Source organism: Eleutherodactylus coqui, chromosome 6, assembly GCF_035609145.1.
Source record: "Eleutherodactylus coqui strain aEleCoq1 chromosome 6, aEleCoq1.hap1, whole genome shotgun sequence".
NCBI lineage: Eukaryota > Metazoa > Chordata > Amphibia > Anura > Eleutherodactylidae > Eleutherodactylus > Eleutherodactylus coqui.
The window spans coordinates 24,378,461-24,402,818 of record NC_089842.1 but is presented as its reverse complement, the minus strand read 5'-3'; the positions used below and the strand labels follow the sequence as shown (position 1 = coordinate 24,402,818).

General features: G+C 48.7%; 1 protein-coding gene across 1 annotated transcript in view; it reads right to left on the bottom strand.

Moving 5' to 3' along the window:
* Window positions 1–24,358, bottom strand: part of LOC136631961 (short-chain collagen C4-like) — a 471,326-nt gene that overhangs the window by 311,721 nt on the left and 135,247 nt on the right. The window lies entirely within an intron of this gene.

Genomic DNA, 24,358 nt, shown 5'->3' with positions numbered 1-24,358 from the left:
AAAACAGTTCATTTTAGATGGTGTAAACTTTATTCTTCATAAGAATCATTTTAAATTATCGATCAATTCTATATGCAAGTAAAGGGAACGGCGATGGCGACAAAGTGTGCACCATGTTATGCTGATTTATACATGGGAGCCTTTGAGGAACGGTTGGTTGATCCCCATATCCGCTTTTATAAGTGTTATATTGGTGACATTATTTTTATTTGGGACGGTACGATGGAGGAGGTAAAAGTGTTTATTCAAAGTCTGAATTCCAACTCATGGAGTTTGGAATTCACGGGTTCCTTTAGTCCCACACAGATTACCTTTTTAGACCTGGACATATCAATTAAAGAAGATACTATTCACACTAAAACACATTTTAAGCAGGGAGACGCAAATAGTTTTTTAGATTTTCGTAGTAGACACGCAAAAAAGGGGAAACTTAATGTCCCTTTTGGACAATTTAAGCGTATAAGACAAAACTGTTCAACTATTACGACATTTGAGGAACAGGTTGACATCTTGCGTAATAGATTTAGGGACAAGAAATATCCCAAGACCTTAATACAAGCCTCTTATGAAAGGGCTAAACAGGAGGGAAGATCTATACGAATTAATGAAGGGAAAGCTAAAGAAATAGAGCCCAATAACAGTAACAAAAAGAATTGAAAGATTTAATTTAAAAAATTGGAACATTTTAAAAGGGGGTCCATATTTGCCCAATTAACTCCCACTTAACCCTAATATGATTTTTAGGACAAGTAAGAGCTTGGGTAACATTTTTAGCCCCTTCACGCCCACACAGAGCAAATAATGCTATTTCCAAAAGTGATTCATCAATATTTTCCACAGGGACCTTTAACCACTTAATGACGCGGCCCCTTTCTCTTTTTCCATTTACATTTTTTCCTTCCCCCCCTTCAAAAAAATTGTAACTCATTTATTTATCCATCTACGTCGCTGAATGAGTGCTTGTTTTTTGCGGGACGAGTTGTATTTTTCAATGGTGCTATATAAAGTACCATATAATGTACTGAAAAACTTTTAAAAAATTCTAAGTGAAGTAAAATGAAAAAAAAAAGACATTTCGCAATTTTTCAGTGCATCTTGTTTCTACGGGGCACAAACGGCAACGAAAGCGACATGATAACTTTATTCTATGGGTCAGTACGATTACTACGATACCAAACTTGTATAGTTTTTTCTTACTATACTACTCTTTTTTTTTTCAAAGACATTTAATTTTTTTCCAATTATTTTCTGCCGTCATTTTGTGCGCGCGATAACTTTTTAATTTTTCCGTCGATGTAGTTGAGCAAGGTCTCATTTTTTGCGGGATGTCCTGTAGTTTCCGGTAGTACCAAATTGGAAGACATACAACTTTTTAATCGCTTTTTATTGCATTTTTTCTGGGAGACAGGGTAACTAAAAAAATGCATTTCTGGCGTTCTTTATTTTTTTTTCGGAAGTCGTTCACCATGCGGAAAAAATAATTTACTACTTTGATAGATCAGACTTTTATGGATGCGGCGATACCAAATACATATTTTTATTTTATGATTTAGATTTACTTAATAATAGATATGGCAAAAGGGGGGTGATTTAAACTTGTATAATATTTTTTTTTTTTTTACAGTTAAAAAAACTTTATTGATTTATTTTTTTTTTACTTTACTTTAAAGTCCCCCTGGGGGACTACAAGCAGCGATTCTTTGATCGCTCCTGCAGTATGACGTAATGCTATAGCATTACGTCATACTGCATTCTGACAGGCAGTCTATCAAGCCACCTCATGGGGATGGCTTGATAGGCAGTCTGCTAAGGCAACCCTGGGGCCTTTCTAAAGGCCCCCGACTACCATGACACCTGCACAGCTCCCTCGATCTCACAGCGGGGGGGACGCTGTGCGGGAACCCCGAACATCGTTCAGGGAATTTTAAATGCCGCTGTCAGAATTGACAGCAGCATTTAAATGGTTAATAGTCGCGATTGGCCGAACGGCCAATAGCGGCTATTGCCCACGGGTGTCAGCTGTATTAAATAGCTGACGCCCGCGCTGTATGCAGATACCTCTCTGCATACATACCCCGCCGCTCCATGACGTACCTGTACGTCACGGAGCGGGAAGGGGGTTAAATATGGAAAATCGGGCTGCAAATGCTGTGAGCGTATTTGCCCTAAAAGGAGATTTATTGAAACAGGACCAGATAATACTGTATTTTGGATTAAACAGTTCCTTAATTGTGGTTCGGAACATTTGATCTATTTAACCCTTTCCAAACCACTGTCTGATGTCTAAAGACATTCTGATTGAAGGCTGTACAGTTCCAATGTCAGAAGATGTCTGGCAGGGTATTCTTACTGTATATTACTGGCCGCTCTGTTGTCGGGGGCCTCTCCAGCATGTCCCATACTGCAGTACTGGCTCTAGCCAACACATGGCGCCATTGTATAAAGGCAGAAAGAGAAAAACCCCTAGGAAACCCTGAATCCAAAATTGGATTGCAAAGGGTAAATTGAGTGCGCCTGTAATATGCATCAGCGTTCCACTCTGGGATACGGCAAAGTTTTCTATATTAAAAGCTACTGTAAACCTATTATTACCACAAACAGATGAAGTAGCAAATCACAATGAGGTAATTATTGTGGGGGGCTTTAGCTATCCTTATATGAATTGGGAAACTAAAATCTGCAAATCTCATAAAGGAAACAAGTTTCTGTCAATAACCAAAGATAAATACCTTTCCCAACTTATGCAGGACCCAACTAGAGGGAAAGCAATTCATTCACGATATTAACCAACAGGAAGGAGCATGACCTGCAGCACATGGAGTAAGTTTCACATTCACTAGCTCCATTGGCCTAGACCAGTGGTGGCGAACCTCTGGCACGCGTGCTAGAGGCGGCACGCAGAGCCCTCCCAGCTAGCACGCCCCGCCATCGGCCGCTCACCACTTGTGAACACCGGCGGGGGGCACGTCTCTCCTGCCGGCATTTACCCATCTACGTTGCTAGCAGCTCTGATCCCGGAGCACACTGTGATGTCAGTGTGCAGCCGGGATCCTCCTCCCCCGACGTCTCCTCAGGGTACGCATATTAGCATTTTCCACACCACTTCTGCCCTATTCAGCAATTCCAGCAACCTGTTGGGTGAATCAGCCAACCCAAACAACCAATCAGGTTGCTAGAATTGCTGAAAAGGGCAGTGGTGTGGAAAATGTTAATATGCCCTCGGGGGGGGGGGGGGGGCACTGGTGTATTATGTCGCCACCAGAAGTAAGTGGTGGCGGCATAATACACCTGTCAAGTAACTGATTCATGCCCCCAGCTTCTGATTGGCTGGGGGCAGGGAAGTGCAGCGAAGCTGAGAGCAGTGGGCCCGAGGCTGGGAGTGCTGGCACAAGGGCCTAGCCAGCGACATAGAGGACAGTGGTGGCAGGGGCTGAGGCGCAGGAGGAGAGCGCACCACAACTGTGAGTGACGGAGTGGGGGGGGGAGGGGGGGCCGCTATGGGATGTCACTATTAGTCTGGGGGCCGCTATGGGATGTCACTATTAGTCTGGGGGCCGCTATGGGATGTCACTATTACTCTGGGGGTCGCTATGGGATGTCACTACTACTCTGGGGGCCGCTATGGGATGTCACTAATATTCTGGGGGCCGCTATGGGATGTCACTATTACTCTGGGGGCCGCTATGGGGTGTCACTATTACTCTGGGGGCCACTGTGGGATGTAACTATTAATGATGGGGCCGCTGTGGGTTGTCGCTAGTACACTGGAGGCCGCTGTTGGGTGTCGCCATTACGCTGTGGGCCACTGTTGGGTGTTGCTATTACGCTGGAGGCTGCTGTGGGGTGTCACTATTACCACTGGGGGCTGCTGCGGGGTGTCACTATTACCGCTGGGGCTGCTGCGGGGTGTCGCTATTACACTGGAGGCCACAGTGGGGTGTCGCTATTACACTGGAGGCCACTGTGGGGTGTCACTATTACACTGGGGGCCACTGTGAGGGGGGAGGTCACTATTATCGCTGGAGTATGTTTACACGTGGCGGAACTGGGCGTTTTTTTTTAAAATAGACAGCGTGCAGATTTTCACTGCTTTTTGGATGCAGAAAAGCTGCAGAATTTTCCACAGTATTTTCCGCTGAGGACATTCTGCAGTCTTTCCGCATCCAAAAAGCAGTCAAAATCTGCACCCTGTCTATTTTGAACAGCAAAAAATTCCATGCAGGAAAAAGTGTAATCCACGCTTGCTTGCAGAGTAAAATTTCTATTTTGAAGCGGTCCTGTCCTTTTTAGAACAACGGTGGTAAAATCATACGCCATGATAAGCCCCGCCCCTGACATGTCAGCACTTTGTGATAAATAACTGTTTTGGGTTGCAGTTTGGGCACTCGGTCTCTAAAAGGTTCACCATCACTGCCCTAGACGAAAAATCAGCATCCTTTGTTGGTCTCTGGTGAAAGAATTGGATCGGAAGCTAAACTCTGCAAGACTCACAGAGTTCTTTCCTTCCGCAAGGTCACAAAGTGGAGTCAGTAGCATCCTCACTGAATCAGAGGGCACCAGTGTTGCATCTCCACAAGTGTCCTCACGTGCTTCATCACCTGATCCTTCTCAAAGAAGCTCTGGTAGTTCACCCTCTCACCATCCTGCACCTTTTCTGAACCTCGCAGTGCAGAAAGGAGGACCCAAACCTGCTAGAAATGTAGGTTCTGCAGCTAACCCTGAAATGGTGACTGTGCATGTTGTATATGATCAGCAACACATTATTCAGCAGAACTTGCTTCAGTACGATCACTCTCTGTCCTCCTCCCTCAAACCAGTGTCTGAGGAATCTGTTATAGCTGTGTTGCTGAGTTGAGACAACCACTCCAGAAAGACATTAATGCTGTTTTGAAAATATACAAGCAGAGTTTACAGCATCGGGAGACCGTACATTAAATCTAAAATAGAAGAATTCACAAAAACTCACAAAAAGTTAGCGGATATAAATGATGCCCTAGAAGAGGAGATAGGAGCACTGAAATTGAAAGTGGCAGATTTTGGAAGATCGATCTCATCATAACAACATGTGATTGCATGGCATAACTGAAACAGTTAAAGCAGAGCAGCTTCTTTTCAGAAACACCTAAATCTGCAGCAACTCCAAGAGATGTTATCACTAGAGATGAGCGAGCACGCTCGGTTAAGGCAGTTACTCGAGCAAGAATCGCTCTTCTCGAGTAACTGCATTCTTGTCCGAGCAGGCTCGGGGGGGTGGCGGGATCTCTCTCACTCTCCCCCCTGCTACCCTCCGATGCCCCTTCCCCCGAGCCTGCTCGGATGAGAATGCAGTTACTCGAGAACAGCGATAATCGCTCAAGTAACTGCCTTAACCGAGCGTGCTCGCTCATCTCTAGTTATCACCCATTTACATTTCTACAATTTTAAAGTTAAACTGATGCTAATAGCTAGGAATGTACTAAACCTTCCAGACAGATTTAAAGGCATTTCCATGTTTGCTAATTAGAGATGAGCGAGCACCAAAATGCTCCGGTGCTCGTTACTCGGGACGACATTTTCGCGATGCTCGAGGGTTCGTTTCGAATAACGAACCCCATTGAAGTCAATGGGCGACCCGAGCATTTTTGTATATCGCCGATGCTCGCTAAGGTTTCCTTGTGTGAAAATCTGGGCAATTCAAGAAAGTGATGGGAACGACACAGCAACGGATAGGGCAGGCAAGGGGCTACATGTTGGGCTGCATCTCAAGTTCACAGGTCCCACTATTAAGCCACAATAGCGGCAAGAGTGCCCCCCCCCCCAACAACTTTTACTTCTGAAAAGCCCTCATTAGCATGGCATACCTTTGCTAAGCACCACACTACCTCCAACAAAGCACAATCACGGCCTGCATGACACTCCGCTGCCACTTCTCCTGGGTTACATGCTGCCCAACCGCCCCCCCTCCCCCCCACAGCGCACACCAAAGTGTCCCTGCGCAGCCTTCAGCTGCCCTCATGCCACACCACCCTCATGTCTATTTATAAGTGCGTCTGCCATGAGGAGGAACCGCAGGCACACACTGCAGAGGGTTGGCACGGCTAGGCAGCGACCCTCTTTAAAAGGGGCGGGGCGATAGCCCACAATGCTGTACAGAAGCAATGAGAAATAGAATCCTGTGCCACCGCCATCAGGAGCTGCACACGTGGGCATAGCAATGGGGAACCTATGTGCCACACACTATTCATTCTGTCAAGGTGTCTGCATGCCCCAGTCAGACCGGGCTTTTTAATTCATAGACACAGGCAGGTACAACTCCCTATTGTGAAGTCCCTGTGGACCCACAGCATGGGTGGGTGCCAGGAAGCCACCGGCGGTACATAGAAATATCCCATTGCATTGCCCAACACAGCTGAGGTAGTAATGTCGTGCTTAATGCAGGTGGGCTTCGGCCCACACTGCATGCCCTAGTCAGACTGGGGTTCTTTAGAAGTGGACACATGTAGGTTAAACTGCGTGTGCACCTACAGCATGGGTGGCTCCCTGGAACCCACCGGCGGTACACAAAAATATCCCATTGCATTGCCCAACACAGCTGAGGTAGTAATGTCGTGCTTAATGCAGGTGGGCTTCGGCCGGTAATATGTACCTTAACAGTAACCACGTTGGTGGTAATGTGGTGGTGACTGCGGACCTAGTAGCGCGGTTTTATTTTCTTGGTTTTCGTAATGTGGCCAGGATTAAGTGGGCCGTGGCGGGGGATGTTTTGGAGGCACTACGTGTCCTCTCCACGTGTCCGTGGTTATATGCACCTTAACTGTAACAGCGTTGGTGGGAAATGGCCTCGCCGCCATCATGTCTTTGGGAAGCCTCTGTTTCCACACCCCAGAGACATACCATTAGCAGCGGTATAGGCAGAGCCCAGAATTAGTAACATTTCAGCCGTAGCATTAGCGACAGGCCCCACTAACATATCACTAGCAGCATTATAGGGGGAGCACAGTCTTAGTTCCATTTCAGTAGTAGTAGCAGCCTACACAGGCCCCAGTAACAATTCCGAAGCAGCAGTATAGTGGGAGCGCAGTCTTCGTTCCATTTCAGTAATAGTAGCAGCCTACACAGGCCCCAGTAACAATTCCGAAGCAGCAGTATAGTGGGAGCGCAGTCTTAGTTCCATTTCAGTAGCTGCAGTATAGGCAAGGCCCAAGTTACATTTATGTAGCTAAAGTGCAGGCCAACCCCACACACCTTTCTGTACCATGAGTGCAGCCGAAGAACATAGAAATTGCTATGATTACACTGTAGGTGAGGGCCCAAAAAAATTGGTGTACCAACAGTACTAATGTACCTCAGTAAAAATTGGTCATGCCCAACCAAGATGGCAGGTGAAACCCATTAATCGCTTTGGTTAATGTGGCTTAAGTGGTAACTAGGCCTGGAGGCAGCCCAGTGTAACGAAAAATTGTTTCAAGTTAAAGTTCCAACGCTTTTAAGAGCATTGAAACGTATAAAAATTTTTAAGAAAAATTATATGAGTGAGCCTTGTGGCCCTAAGAAAAATTGCCCGTTCAGCGTGATTACGTGAGGTTTCAGGAGGAAGAGCAGGAGGAGGAGGAGGAATATTAGACACAGATTGATGAAGCAGAAATGTCCCCGTTTTGGATGGTGAGAGAGAACGTAGCTTCCATCCGCGGGTGCAGCCTACGTATTGCTTACGTATCGCTGCTGTCCGCTGGTGGAGAAGAGAAGTCTGGGGAAATCCAGGCTTTGTTCATCTTGATGAGTGTTAGCCTGTCGGCACTGTCGGTTGACAGGCGGGTACGCTTATCTGTGATGATTCCCCCAGCCGCACTAAACACCCTCTCCGACAAGACGCTAGCCGCAGGACAAGCAAGCACCTCCAGGGCATACAGCGCTAGTTCAGGCCACGTGTCCAGCTTCGACACCCAGTAGTTGTAGGTGGCAGAGGCGTCACGGAGGATGGTCGTGCGATCGGCTACGTACTCCCTCACCATCCTTTTACAGTGCTCCCGCCGACTCAGCCTTGACTGGGGAGCGGTGACACAGTCTTGGTGGGGAGCCATAAAGCTGGCCAGGCCCTTAAAGACTGTTGCACTGCCTGGGATGTACATGCTGCTCGATCTCCGCACCTCCCCTGCTACCTTGCCCTCGGTACTGCGCCTTCTGCCACTAGCGCTGTCGGCTGGGAATTTTACCATCAGCTTGTCCGCAAGGGTCCTGTGGTATAGCAACACTCTCGAACCCCTTTCCTCTTCGGGAATGAGAGTGGGCAGGTTCTCCTTATACCGTGGATCGAGCAGTGTGTACACCCAGTAATCCGTCGTGGCCAGAATGCGTGCAACGCGAGGGTCACGAGAAAGGCATCCTAACATGAAGTCAGCCATGTGTGCCAGGGTACCTGTACGCAACACATGGCTGTCTTCACTAGGAAGATCACTTTCAGGATCCTCCTCCTCCTCCTCCTCCTCCTTCTCCTCCTCCTCCTCCTCAGGCCATACACGCTGAAAGGATGACAGGCAAGCAGCATGTGTACCGTCAGCAGTGGGCCAAGCTGTCTCTTCCCCCTCCTCCTCATCCTCCTCATGCTCCTCCTCCTCCTCCTGTACGCGCTGAGATATAGACAGGAGGGTGCTCTGACTATCCAGCGACATACTGTCTTCCCCCGCCTCCATTTCCGAGCGCAAAGCATCTGCCTTTATGCTTTGCAGGGAACTTCTCAAGATGCATAGCAGAGGAATGGTGACGCTAATGATTGCAGCATCGCCGCTCACCACCTGGGTAGACTGCTCAAAGTTTCCAAGGACCTGGCAGATGTCTGCCAACCAGGCCCACTCTTCTGAAAATAATTGAGGAGGCTGACTCCCACTGCGCCGCCCATGTTGGAGTTGGTATTCCACTATAGCTTTACGCTGCTCATAGAGCCTGGCCAACATGTGCAGCGTAGAGTTCCACCGTGTGGGCACGTCGCACAGCAGTCAGTGCACTGGCAGATTAAAGCGATGTTGCAGGGTGCGCAGGGTGGCAGCGTCCGTGTGGGACTTGCGGAAATGTGCGCAGAACAGGCGCACCTTTCCGAGCAGGTCTGACAAGCGTGGGTAGCTTTTCAGAAAGCGTTGAACCACCAAATTAAAGACGTGGGCCAGGCATGGCACGTGCGTGAGGCTGCCGAGCTGCAGAGCCGCCACCAGGTTACGGCCGTTGTCACACACGACCATGCCCGGTTGGAGGCTCAGCGGCGCAAGCCAGCGGTCGGTCTGCTCTGTCAGACCCTGCAGCAGTTCGTGGGCCGTGTGCCTCTTATCTCCTAAGCTGAGTAGTTTCAGCACGGCCTGCTGCCGCTTGCCCACCGCTGTGCTGCCACGACTGCTGGCGACGTGCTGCTGCTGACACATCTTGATTGCGAGACAGAGGTTGCGGAGGAGGAGGAGGAGGAGGGTGCTTTAGTCGAGGAAGCATACACCGCTGCAGATACCACCACCGAGCTGGGGCCCGCAATTCTGGGGGTGGGTAGGACGTGAGCGGTCCCAGACTCTGACTCTGTCCCAGCCTCCACTAAATTCACCCAATGTGCCGTCAGGGAGATGTAGTGGCCCTGCCCGCCTGTGCTTGTCCACGTGTCCGTTGTTAAGTGGACCTTGGCAGTAACCGCGTTGGTGAGGGCGCGTACAATGTTGCGGGAGACGTGGTCGTGCAGGGCTGGGACGGCACATCGGGAAAAGTAGTGGCGACTGGGAACTGAGTTGCGCGGGGCCGCCGCCTCCATCATACTTTTGAAGGACTCCGTTTCCACAACCCTATACGGCAGCATCTTAAGGCAGATAAATTTTGCTATGTGGACGGTTAACGCTTGAGCGTGCGGGTGCGTGGCGGCGTTTTTGCGCTTGCGCTCCAACAGTTGCGCTAGCGACGGCTGGACGGTGCGCTGAACTACACTGGTGGATGGGGCCAAGGACAGCGGAGGTGAGGGTGTGGGTGCAGGCCATGAGACGGTAGTGCCTGCGTCCTGAGAAGGGGGTTGTATCTCAGTGGCAGGTTGGGGCACAGGGGGAGAGGCAGCGGTGCAAACCGGAGGCGGTGAACGGCCTTCGCCCCACCTTGTGGGGTGCTTGGCCATCATATGTCTGCGCATGCTGGTGGTGGTGAGGCTGTTGGTGGTGGCTCCCCGGCTGATCTTGGCGCGACAAAGGTTGCACACCACTGTTCGTCGGTCATCAGGCGTCTCTGTGAAAAACTGCCAGACCTTAGAGCACCTTGGCCTCTGCAGGGTGGCATGGCGCGAGGGTGCGCTTTGGGAAACAGTTGGTGGATTATTCGGTCTGGCCCTGCCTCTACCCCTGGCCACCGCACTGCCTCTTGCAACCTGCCCTGCTGCTGCCCTTGCCTCCCCCTCTGAAGACCTGTCCTGAGTAGGCGTTGCAAACCAGGTGGGGTCAGTCACCTCATCGTCCTGCTGCTCTTCCTCAGAATCCTCTGTGCGCTCCTCCCTCGGACTTACTGCCCTCACTACTACCTGACTGCAAGACAACTGTGTCTGATCGTCATCGTCCTCCTCACCCACAGAAAGTTCTTGAGACTGTTGGCGGAAGTCCCCAGCCTCATCCCCCGGACCCCGGGAACTTTGCAATGGTTGGGCATCAGTGACGATAAACTCCTCTGGTGGGAGAGGAACCACTGCTGCCCAATCTGAGCAGGGGCCTGAGAACAGTTCCTGGGAGTCTTCACGCAGCTGAGCATGTGTCATTGGAGTGGCGTGAGGAGGCTGGGAGGAAGGAGGAGCAGCAGACAGAGGATTCGGATTTGCAGCAGTGGACGGCGCAGAACTGTGGGTGGATGATAGGTTGCTCGAAGCACTTTCTGCCATCCAGAACAGGACCTGCTCACACTGCTCATTTTCTAATAAAGGTCTCCCGCGTGGACCCATGAATTGTGCGATGAATGTCGGGACGCCAGAAACGTGCCTCTCTCCTAATCGCGCAGCAGTCGGCTGCGATACACCTGTATCAGGAGCTCGGCCAGTGCCCACACCCTGACTTGGGCCTCCGCGTCCTCGGCCACGTCCACGTCCTCTAGGCCTACTCCTACCCCTCAGCATGCTGTATTACCAGTGATTTGATTTCCCAGGCAGGAAAGAAATTGGCGCAAGCCTGCAGGCCAAATATACTTTTTTCCCTTTTGTTTAAAAGGAAAGGCCCACTGTTATTATTCAATGAATAATAAGTTTAATAACTGTGTTGTGGGCCAGCAAATGTGTCACAGAACTTTAGTGTTGCAGAGTTATTTACTCTGGCAGGGCAGGTATTTCCCAGGCAGGGAAGAAATTGGCGCAAGCCTGCAGTCAACCGTAGCTGGTTGCGTCTGATTTTTTTACGGTCTCCACGCAGCACACACGTACCCAGAGCCCTTAGGACTGACAGAGGCAGGCCAAATATAATTTTTTTCACTTTTTTTAAAAGGAAAGGCCCACTGCCTCTAGTGAATGAATAATAACTGTGTTGTGCCCCTGCAAATGTGTCACAGAACTTTAGTGTTGCAGAGTTATTAACTCTGGCAGGGCAGGTATTTCCCAGGCAGGAAAGAAATTGGCGCAAGCCTGCAGTCAACCGTAGCTGGTTGCGTCTGATTTTTTTACGGTCTCCACGCAGCACACACGTACCCAGAGCCCTTAGGACTGACAGAGGCAGGCCAAATATAATTTTTTTCCCTTTTGTTTAAAAGGAAAGGCCCACTGTTATTATTCAATGAATAATAAGTTTAATAACTGTGTTGTGGCCCAGCAAATGTGTCACAGAACTTTAGTGTTGCAGAGTTATTAACTCTGGCAGGGCAGGTATTTCCCAGGCAGGAAAGAAATTGGCGCAAGCCTGCAGTCAACCGTAGCTGCTTGCGTCTGATTTTTTTATGGTCTCCACACAGCACACACGTACCCAGAGCCCTTAGGACTGACAGAGGCAGGCCAAATATAATTTTTTTCACTTTTTTTAAAAGGAAAGGCCCCACTGCGTATATTCAATGAATAATAACTGTGTTGTGGCCCTGCCTACACAATTCTGTCCCTGTAGTATCAATGGAGGGTGCAATGCTATGCACAGCCGATTTTGAGAAAAAAAAAATGCAACACTGCTAACAGCAGCCAGCACAGTACTGCACACGGTTAAATGTGGCCCTAGAAAGGACCGTTGAGGTTCTTGAAGGCTACACTCACTCCTAACACTCTCCCTGCCTAAGCACCACTTCTGTCCCTAATGCCGGGTGCAATGCTCTGCACAGCCGATTTTGAGAAAAGAAAAAAAAAAATCCACTGCTAACAGCAGCCAGCACAGTACTGCACACGGTTAAATGTGGCCCTAGAAAGGACTGTTGAGGTTCTTGAAGGCTACACTCACTCCTAACACTCTCCCTGCCTAAGCACCACTTCTGTCCCTAATGCCGGGTGCAATGCTCTGCACAGCCGATTTTAAGAAAAAAAAATAAAAATATCCACTGCTAACAGCAGCCTGCACACAGGTAGATGTGGCCCTAAGAAGGACCTTTGGGGTTCTTGAAGCCTACACTCACTACAAACACTCTCCCTACAGCAACTCCAATAGAACAGCACTTTCCCTCAGCTAACTCACAAGGCATCTGAGGCGAGCCGCGGGAGGGGCCGATTTTTATACTCGGGTGACATCTGATCTCCCCAGCCACTCACAGCAGGGGGGTGGTATAGGGCTGGAACAACACAGGAGGAAGTTGTAATGCCTTCCCTGTCTTTCAATTGGCCAGAAAAGCGCGCTAACGTCTCAGAGATGAAACTGAAAGTAACCCGAACACAGCGTGGTGCTCGTTACGAGTAACGAGCATCCCGAACACCATAATATTCGCCCGAGCATCGAGCTCGGACGAGTACGTTCGCTCATCTCTATTGCTAATCTGAGGCCACTCTGGCAAAACGTTCCAAATTTGCTACTGCCACAATATTAGGTGTACCAACAGAATGCTCTGCCAATGGGGGGTTTCCTTTGAAATTAGTAGTAATGAGTGAGGTAAAGAAACTAGTTTTTGCCTCTCCTGCCAAGCTGACAGAGCTTCTCCAGGACTGGAGATTCACTACTGTTCCAAATTCACCTAGAAAAAGGCAAGTTACAAGACTGGAAGGTAAAAGGCTGACTAAATCCAACCCTTAAGGGTGCATTCAGACGACTGTATATCGGCTGGGTTTTCACGCCCAGCCGATATACGGTGTCCCTCTCTGCAGGGGGAAGAGGCTGGAAGAGCCGGGAGCAGTGCTCTGAGCTCCTGCTTCCTCTCCACCCCCTTCACTATTTTCAATGAGGAGAGGCGGGATGGGGGCGGAGCTATTTCATGGAACGTAGCCCCGCCCCAGTTCCGCCTCCTCTCATTGCAAATAGTGCAATGGAAAGCGGGGGAGGGGGAGGCCGGGGAGAGAGAGAGATCTCTCTCACCCCGCTACCCCCCGCTCCCTTCCCCTGCCCATCCCTCCCCCCCCCCCCCCCCGCAATTGCTCGGAGCAGTATCCAGTTACTTGAGAACACTGATGCTCGCTTAAGCATCAGCCTTAACCGAGCGTCCTCGCTCATCTTTAATTGCTACTTATAACGCACATGTCATTTATAAATCATCCAGGGGGCATGCTGAACTTCCTGCAGTTCCAGGAGCAGCCTATTGAACACCTTTTATTTGAGACCACCGCACCTCAGGATGCATTGCAAACCGAGGAGGTGCAAAGGCTCACAGAGCGCCATTTTCTGCATCCCATCCCTGAAACTGAATACAAAAAATACCCCCCAAAAAACACCAGGGAAAGAAATCGCGGCATGTTATATTCTACCGCGGAAAACCGGAAACACGCACGTCCGACTTCCATTCTAGTCAATGGAAGCCATCGGTCACAGCGAAAGTATCATGTAATTACACGTCACCGCCCACCGGCGGCTGCCTCATCGCCGACCGCTGTCGTGTCATGCAATCCAGAGAGTTGAGTATAGGGTCTTGTGGTGAGCCTTGTGGGACTCTGCTCCGATATGCCGCTGTCGGAGTCCGCCACGGCTGTGGGCACGAGGCCTAAGGGCTACTGCCCACGAATGGAGCGGGATATGCCTACGGTTTAATGCCATAGGGAATCCCGTGGAGACAACCAAAAAGCCCTGCAGGTGATTATGAAAAAATGTGCGTTTTCAGCGGTCTCCGGGAGGTCTCCTTTAATGGAGACCTCATGCGGCAGAAAAAACACGTTAAAATACAGCATGCTGCAATTTTTTTCCCGCGGCATAAACGGGTGGCAGCATCATGCCGTTGTGCGAACTGCGACAGAAATCCCAGCCTAAAGGTGACCAGCGGAGATATCACATATGTGGTGTTTAGCTGAAATGTTTAATGTGCTTTATCAAAATAGGGGAAAGAAGAGCAAAAGAGGGTTTTTAAAAAAATGTATATATATTTTTGTTTTACAAAAAGTGTTGTTTTTTTTCTACACTATTGATTAAGGGGCTGGCAGAGCAGGACGCCTGTATCTGGCGTCCTGTTGCCGTGACAACCCAGAGACACGGAGGGAGCTCCCTTCCTTTGTGAAGCCTTTCCACGTCTCCACCAGCTGTCAGCAGCTCCCTAAAGGTGGCTGAAGGTGTGTGTAACAGCAGCTAATCAGCAGCTAGCATAAAGAGCTATGGGCACATCAGTGAGGGGGGTGTATGTGGCTGCCAATAAGAAGCTCTGGGCGATCCCTTCACCTCAGGCCATCTCCACCCACCAGCCTGGCGATGACAAGATACAAGAATATCGCCTGCCCCTAAGGCTTCCCACTGGTGGCTGTTAATGTCAGCTTGCACACCCCGCAGCTCCATCTGTTGCACCACACTTTCTGGAAACCAGAAGACACAACTCAACTATATCTGCCGCCACGCAGAAGGTACCACCCCTCTGTCCTCCACCACCGCCTTAAAGAGACAGCTCCGACATAATAAGACACTTCACAGTATTTCCTAATAAAGAAAAAACATCAACCTCCCTCCCTCTCCTACACTCAACTGCATCATATCCTGAAATCTGTATCGCACACCGCCATCCCTGACACGGAGGCTGGACAGTGGAGGACAATCTGTAGGTCTCTATACAAATTAAATGCAGGTAACTTCTCACAGGGTCCCCAAGCAATTGCATCCTGTGCCCAGTGTCAGAACCAAGTCTGCCAGGAAGACTTGCCAACTCTCCGGGGAGTGCAGGAAGACTTTCCTTTTTCCTGGAGCCTCCGGGGTGTTCCGGGAGAGTTGGTGAGGATGTAGGTAATATAGAGCTGCAGCTTTATGTATTCTGTAACTATGAGTTTTATTTACCCCGGGAGCATAAATCAGTTTACAGTCTCCAACATGGCTGAGCTGGTATTGCCCCCGGCCTCTGCTTGGAGGATTACCAGTTTTGGCCCGATTATAACACTGCCATTGTCTGCAAGTTACATAGTAAATACCAGCTGACATGACGTAACCAGAAACTAAATGGAGATTTAGGGCTCAGTCACACAGGCGTTTTTACGCGTGTAAATACGCGTGTAAAAAAACGCGTCACCATGTCCATTGCCGCCCATATGTTCTATCTTCTGTAGGTGCGATTTTTTTTTTTGACGAATGCAGTACGAATGTTTTTACACGCATTTATAGACACGTAAAAACGCCCATGTGACTGAGCCCTTACTGCAAGGATGATGTACAATCTGCTGATACCCACTGAGCCCTATATAATCCTGCACATACCTGCACCAGCAGCAGACCACAGCTGAGACATCACACAGGTAGGTACCTGCTACTACTTACTAACAGCTATGACTGTACAACCTATGGAGAGGGTTTACTAACATAAGATACCGCAGAGGGCGTCTTCTAATGTATAAGTGGCTGTACTTATCGTTACTCTTCAGCTGCTAAAGAGACAATTCTGATAACAACACTATATGCAGGAATTGTAATTTAGGTCTCAGTCACACGGGCGTTTGTACGCGCCTGTCGGTTGTGTTTGCGGTTCGCATCCATATAGAACCAATGCTTTTCAATGGCAGCGGTCACATGTGCAAATTTTTCATGCGCACAAATGCATGTGGCGAAAATTATAGGCCAGCGGCTCGCAGAATGCATGTAACTGCAGCAAAGCGGCGTTTTGTGTATGTGCAACCACTGGATGCTATTGCATCCAGGGGTTTCACCTTGCACTTAATGGGGCCAGCGGCAGCAGCGCTGTCCCCATTGAGAACATATAGTGAAGATCGCGATCCTCTGCCACAGCTGAATTCATGAATGGGTGAGTGCTGCCTCTGATTGACTGAGCGCAGGGACCAATCAGAGGCAGCTCTCACTGTCATTCAATAGCTGAGAGCAGCCTCTGATTAGTCGCAGTGCTCAGCCAATTAGAGGCAGCCCTTTCAGCAGGCGGGGATTTTAAATCCCCACCTGCTTAAAGCTCCTCATAGCAGTGCAGGAGAAGAGGCGGTTGGACGCGGCTGAGCTCAAGCAGCTGCAGAGAGGGAAGTATAGATTTTTTTTTTTTTTTTTTACACATTTTTAGGATGGTTTTCAGGGAAGGGCTTATATTTTAAGCACTTCCCCGAAAATGAGCGCAGGGCTTGCTGACAGCACATTGCTTTCAATGGAGCTGGCTTTATTGCATGTTAGGAGCATGTTCATGATACACGACACCAAAGCGACGCTTCGATTGCTCAGTGTTAATGCTAATTTGATTAATAACACCAAATTTATGGGTTTTGATTTAATGCCCCTGCCCAAACATGGAGGTGATTGTGATTGTCTATTGCGGCGCAGAGAGACATATTGGATCTATACCTGGCACACTATGGAACCTGAAGGGTTAAATGACAGACTGAATTTCTAGGGCTTCCTATAATATTGTTGATGGGGGGGGGGAGTTGCTAGCTTTTATCCTTCCCATGTCTGTCTTCTGTGGTGAGCCGGCTGGAGGATGGGAATACCAGCCAGGGAATGCGCTTTTTTGCGGGTTGTTATCATGTAATCTCTGCATTCAGTGATTCTTTGATGATTCCCTCACTGCTTCACATGGAGGTGCGAGGCATCATGGACGCATCTTCCTCGGCTCTGGTGTCACCCGGTTACCAGTAAGTGACGCGCCTGGTGTGCAATCGCGCTCCTTTTTCGTAATTTGCTGATATTGCTATTGGTGTGACACATGGGACAATTATCAATGTCTGTTTTACAGTCTGGATTTTGCTAATGCTATATATCATAGTGATTTGTTGAGGCACCATATATTTTAGTCTTATCTTAGTAAGTTATCTTTTAAATTGGACATTATTCACCCTTTCCTCTTTCTCTGTGTTTATTGGGAAATTTTTGGCAGAGGCTCTACATTGTATTGTAAGGATTCTTTGTGTATTTTTAATTTACTTGCTGACCAGCAGGTGTCCTCAGTGTTCTTGTTATAAAGTAATGATTTTACTATTAAAGGGGTTGTCCCGCGGCAGCAAGTGGGTCTATACACTTCTGTATGGCCATATTAATGCACTTTGTAATGTACATTGTGCATTAATTATGAGCCATACAGAAGTTATCAAAAGTTTTTTACTTACCTGCTCCGTTGCTAGCGTCCTCGTCTCCATGGTGCCGACTACTTTTCGGCCTCCGATGGCCAAATTAGCCGCGCTTGCGCAGTCCGGGTCTTCTGCTTTCTTCAATGGAGCCTCTCGTGCAGGATGCCGGCTCCGTGTAGCTCCGCCCCGTCACGTGCCGATTCCAGCCAATCAGGAGGCTGGAATCGGCAATGGACCGCACAGAAGAGCTGCGGTCCACGGAGGAAGAAGATCCCGGTGGCCATCTTCACCGGTAAGTATAGAAGTCACCGGAGCGCGGGGATTCAGGTAAACGCTGTGCTGTTTTTTTTTTAAGTCCCTGCATCGGGGTTGTCTCGCGCCGAACGGGGGGGCGGGGGGGGGTTGAAAAAAAAAAAAAACGTTTCGGCGCGGGACAACCCCTTTAAGTCCTACCAGAGAAATCCACAAGATGGCAGCGCTGAGGAACGGATGATTATAGCAGAGACAGACTATACCTGAAAACAAGGGGTGAAAATAGACGGGTTTATAAAGAGTTAATTATATTATTTATTCTCTCTTTATATCATTGTTTCTAACAGCTCGTTTAGATCTTCTGGCTGGAGGATCTGTATGTAGAATATAATTCTCAGACATGGCTCACATCGCACAGTACATGGACCCCCCGTTCTCCTGCTGTATGGGAGACCGCACGTCTGCATGCTCTATTCTCACACAAACATAGGACACACTGCGAAAGATATATATCACCCATGTAAACACAGACAAATAATACACTGTATGTTCCTGCGAGTTTTGTGCTTCTTGTATTACACAAAACTTGTACCATTATCTCACCCGTGTGAATCCAGTTTTAATACCGTGTTTCCCTGAAAGTAAGACCTACCCTGATAATAAGCTCTACCCTGATTTTTTGGGGGGAAGGGCCTTGAAATATAAGCCCTATCCCAAAATAAGCCCTAGCTACATAAAAAAAATAATAATAATACATTACCTAGACGGCTCGTTCAGGTCCGGATGGTTTTCCGCAGTCCTTGGAGCTCATAGAAAATCACTTTCTGGTGATGGGATTCATAAATTCCAGGAAGTGATGGTTGTAATTAGTTCTTCGAGCGATGACTGTGATTGGCTGAGCGCCCACTCAGCCAATCACTTCCTGCATTCGCTGTATGAATTGATTGAGCGGCGGAGAGCGCTGGTCGCAGCTCAGCCAATTCAAAAATCCCTCCTTCACACAGTGATGGCTGTGATTGGCTAAGCGCGTCCGCTCAGTCAATCACAGCCATCGCTTCGCCCATTGAGTGTATGAATTGACTGAGCGGCGATGAGCAATGGCTGCTGCTCAGCTAATTGAAAAGATCCTACCCAACAGAACGATGACTGTAATTAACTGAGCATAGCCGCTCAGCCAATCACAGCCATTGCTGTGTGAGGGAGGGAGTTTTTTTTTCATTGGTTGAGCCATGGCCATCACTTGCAGCCACTCGCCCAATTCAAAATAAGACATCCCCTGAAAATAAACCACAGCGCATAATTTATGGAAACGTGGTATTGCAACACCCCCGAGGGATGACCGCGGACACTTGACTACTGTGTAGAGCTGGGAGGGTTAAGTGTTGGTTTGTCACAGCAGCACTTACCAGGCTCTGGTCCCAGATGAATGAGACATAGCCAAGGCAGGAGCAGGACTGCAGGCCACCTTCAACACTCCTAGGATAGGAAATGCTAATAAACGGGATGATGGGGGTAGTAGTACTTATCACTTGTGACACCACTGTTCCCACACACCGGTATGCTACATGGTGGGGAGTGAACAGAGAGACTTTTGTATAGTACCTCAGGTCCCCAGGACTGGTTAGGGCCCGGTATAACTTTACTTGAAGTAACTTAGGCAAAACAGTTATTCACAACAATGCAAGTACAATTCTTCAAAGTGCAAGTAGAACAGAGTTCAGGGAGGATACACAGGATGAAACCAGTCCCACAGTCCACATTATCTGTATGGTGCCGCTCCTGGACTGGGAGCACTCCATAGGAGGGAAGGGGGTAGGGGTCACTCCGCAGACACTCTGACAAACAATTATTTACATGAAGGCTTAAACAATAAACACTCTGCATAGTAGACGCGTAGGTGTGACTCAGTAGTGTACCTCTGTGCGGTGATCCGGACTCTGGATGGCCGCACAGGAAAAGCCTGTACTGTGAATTGATACATGTATGATGGGTCTCTATATACAGAACTATTGGGAAGTGCTCTCTCTGTCTCTAGGATCTTGGGACTCACTCCATTCACATCCAGATTCCAATTGCTATGAGATATCTCTCTTCTTCCTCCATCTTGACCTACATGGAAGCTGTCCGCTGTGTGCCCTATAGGTATCGTGGAAATTGGCGTTTCCTCATTTTTGTGCTCTGACTCCAATATCCAGACAGACACTGTTCTGGACACTCTTTACATTACATCTGTGTTATTGAGTCTAGTGCTTACCTCCTGTAGGGTACGGCCAATATACTGCAGCCACATCCAATAAGTATACTTGGAGCAGCGAGGTATGATGATTAATCTTGAACGTTTCTCCACTTATGTTACAATAAATCTTTTGATTCTTCTTATCTTACAGCAGAGATTAGCTACCTTATTCTGATCAGTGACAAAAGGTTCTTCTAAATGTCATGCATGGTCTCTGCAGTATTACTGTTGTCTAGTGGGGTCACCAGCAGGCCGTTCTTATGTTTCATCTCTTTTAAGGAGTTTGTAGTGTCCCAGAACGTCATCCTGGTCCCCTCCATAATTGTCATACATGCGTTGTCTTATGTGAATGCACTGTGCAAATCTGTCATGTCAACTTTCTGTATGTGAGTTGCACAGGTACAGCATCTGAGGGGTTAACTCCACTAAAATAATTTCCTGACAGCTCTGCTGCTGAATGTATCTTTCCTACTGTGTCATAAGGTACAAGTGAGTATTATAAAAGTGAGTGTCTGAGAGCAGGAAAGGTTTTTGATGATCTTCCCATGATGCTGGAGGGCCCACAGTGATGCAGGGAAGCACCTTCAGCTTCCTTGCATTGAATATGGAGAAGAAGGAGAGGCTCCCCATGTTGGAGCTGAGGATCTTCCCTCTTCCCCGATCCGCTGGAAAAACCACAGGGACACAGGGAGACATCTCTGGTTTTCTAATGTCTAATATGGAAGAGAAGAGAGACGTCCTTACCGCATGAGAGAACAAGTGAGTCACTAAAAATTCCCCAGAGTGAGAGCAGTCCTCCCCAAGTAATTCTGTATAGAGCGACGGACCATACCAGGCACCCGTTCACACTACAGGCATCATTTTTCCTGTGTGGCCGTCCGCCATTAGGATCACCACACAGAGGTACGTGATTGTGACACCCACACAGAAGTTGTACGGGGTGTATTTAGGCTAAGCCTTTCTTCTGTAATTGCCTGCCAGAGACTCCTACCTTTTACCTCCTCCAGAGTATACCCAATTTTCAGGACCGGTGACATATAGATAACGTGGACTATAGGGCTGTATTATCCCTTTGTTTTTCCTCCCAACCTCTGAGCTTCAGCCTGTAACTTCTACAAGTGAATGTACCTGTAACTACTTGTTATATACAAAGTTTAATGCAACTAAAGTTTTACCGGGCCTCAACCGTTCTTGAGGACTCGAGGTACGATACACAAGTCTCTGTGTTATTACTCCGCCGCATAGATTAATGGTGTGGGAACGGTGGCGTCACAACATGATTTCTACGACTACCCCCCCTCATCTTGAGGACTACTGACCCTATTCTCTGCTGTGGTAACTCCCTCTGGGACCAGGAGTTGGTAAGTGCCACCGTGACAGGTCCATGCACTACACCCTCCCAACTCCAGCCGTATATTTCGGTAGAGAGGCATTCCCTGCAATATCTCCCTAATGGGTGTTGCAGAAGTTGCAGCAGACACCCTATATGTATCCCATATTGGACTGCTCATTGCAGAGTGTATAATAAGTTGTAATAAAGCTGAACTGATTCAAGATGATTTGGGGGTCTCTATGTAACTTTTTCTGTGCCGGTACTAGGTGTTCCACTCGATTATTGGATTCAACTAGTTATGTATCTTCCACTAATGTTTTTGGAAAGCCTTTCTTTATGAACCTTTTTAATATCAGTGCTTGTTCCTTAACCCCTTGTTGACATCCACTGTACGTGTTTGGCAGATGTAAACGGGAATTTTTTGAAGCAGGATTTAGGCGGGACAGTCCCGCTTTAGAACTCTGTGTCCCATTTTGGGTCCCTGTGTCCCGCTTTCCCCAAGGACCCAAGTGGGGCAGCCATTTGTTCTGCTTTCAGGACGACTGTCCGACGTTTGTCCCGCTTTCAGGATGTCTGTTAACCATTAAAGTGATTACCAGCCAGGGTATACTCTGCGGCACCCTTGCCGAATGCACACACTGAGGTCAGTGTGTGCATCCAGGATCTTCCCCCCCTCCTACCCTGACCTCTTCTTCTTAGTTCCACAGGAGATGGGGAGAATGGAGGAGGCGCCGCTGCGGTTCACACACTTTTTACCTGCAGGAGTGCTTTGAATGCCAGGAGGAGGTAGTTATATGAGAGCTCTATTACTATTGGGGCTACTGTGTGTGTGTGTGTGGGGGGGGGGGTCACTGTTACTACTGGGCTCGATATAGGGGGCACTATTAGTAAGTGTTCCCTATATCATCTCCAGTTGTAATAGTATTACTACTGAGGCAACTGTGGGGGTCACTATTACTACTGGCGTAATTGTGTAGTCGCTAATTCTTCTGAGGCCACTTTGGGGGCATTATTATTACTGAGGCTGATATATGGGTCACTATTACTACTGAGGGCCACTGTGGGGACACTATTTCTACTGAGGTCATTGTGGGTGGCAACTGTTACTACTGGGGCCACTGTGGAGGTCACTATTACTACTGGGGCCACTGTGAAGGTCACTATTACTACTGGGGCCACTGTGATGGACACTATCAGTATACTGAGGCCACTGTGGGAGTCGCTATTACTACTGGAGCCACTGTGGGGGACAATAATACTACTAAGACCACTGTGATGGCCACTATCAGTATACTGAGGCCACTGTGGGAGTCGCTATTACTACTGGGGCCACTGTGGGGGACACTATTACTAATGGGGCCAGTATGGGTGGTCACTATTACTACTGAGCCCATTCTGCACGTGGCAGCGTACCTCTAGATAGCTTAGAGTATGTTTACACATGGCAGAAATGCTGCTGTATGTGCGTAGCAGAAATTTCCGTGGCAAATTCCAAGCAGTATGGAAATCCTGTAGGAATAAGTGGTATCTCTGTGAGAGGGTGAGACAGCCTCCAATATGTGTACATTGTTCTTGTTACTGTAAATAGTCCACTACTGTGTGTTTTATTATTCATCCGCAAGAGATCGCTGCTCTACAAAAAAGATTATGGTCAAGCTGTGAGGTGACAGGACCATGGTAGCCTGTGATTGGAGCACCCGTTGCCTGGTTACAGCGTGCGCACGGGAGGAGAAAAAATGAAAAAGCGTGCGTACACTGAGGGGACAGTTGGTCAAGGGAGACATCTGAGTGGAGCTACAGAAGAGGGAAGGAGGTCGTGTCCTGAGTGAGGGGAGTGTCCTGAGGGGACTGGAGCTGCAGCGGAGCGGATTCAGATTCTCACCAGATGCCCGCCGGATGGGAGAAGACTTGCTGCCGGGGACGTTGCTGAACAACTGGAGCAAGACTGAATATTGTGTGGACAATACTGGATGAGTAACGGCTCTCTGCGGTACCACATACTTTTCTGGAGGAGCCCCTCATCTGTCTGGACTCTGGCGGATCATACAGCAGACTGGTCAACGTGCACGCAAGACACCATATTTTGACGCCAAGTTACTTGAGACTGCGTTTTGGCCTGTAGTTAGATTAGGTAGGGTTATGGACCGTGTCAGGCCACACTTCAGCCGGATCGGCATAGTGGCTGGCAGGCCACATCCAGCTGTCAGTAAGAACCTTCTGGAGAACATTCACCTGGCTATACATGGTCTTTATACATATTCCTTATTGTATTGGTCTGGGGGATAGAGTCAGTGTGGGTAAGTTTGTAAGCTGTTATGCTGCACCGCCGGTACTCAGATCACTCTCCCTTTCCTTTGTTCCTTAGTAGCGAGGGGCCAGTTTATTTAGGTAAAAGCATAGTCTATTATAGTAGCGCCCTTTAGGCCTCATGTCCACGGGGAAAATCAGATCCGCTGCAGATTCTCCATGGAGAATCTGCAGCGGGTCCCTCCTGCCCCGCGGACATGAGCGCTGAAAATAGCAATAAATGAGAATAAACTCACCTCCCATCCGCTCCGTTTCTTCTCTTCGCTGCGGCGTCATCTTCTCTGCGTCGCGGCCGGATCTTTTTTCTTCGGCTCGGCGGATGCGCATGATGACGTCGGTGACGTGCCCCGCGCATGCGCCGTCCCGAAGAAAAAAGATCCGGCCGCGACGGAGAGAAGATGGCGCCGCGCGAAGAGAAGAAACGGAGCATGTGAGTAAATCCCGATTTTTGTCTCCCCGCGGGAGACCCGCATGAAAATGGAGCAGGGTCCAGATTTTTTCATGCTCCATTTTTTTTAAAATCCCTTTTATTGACCATCCGCAGGTATTTATCTACCCCGCGGGTGGTCAATGCATCCCTATGGGGTGCGGATCCGCGGGCAGGAGAAGAGTTAAAATCCGCTGCGGATTTTAATTCTTATTTTGCCCGTGGACATGAGCCCTTAGGGCGTACAGCGCTGTACAACAC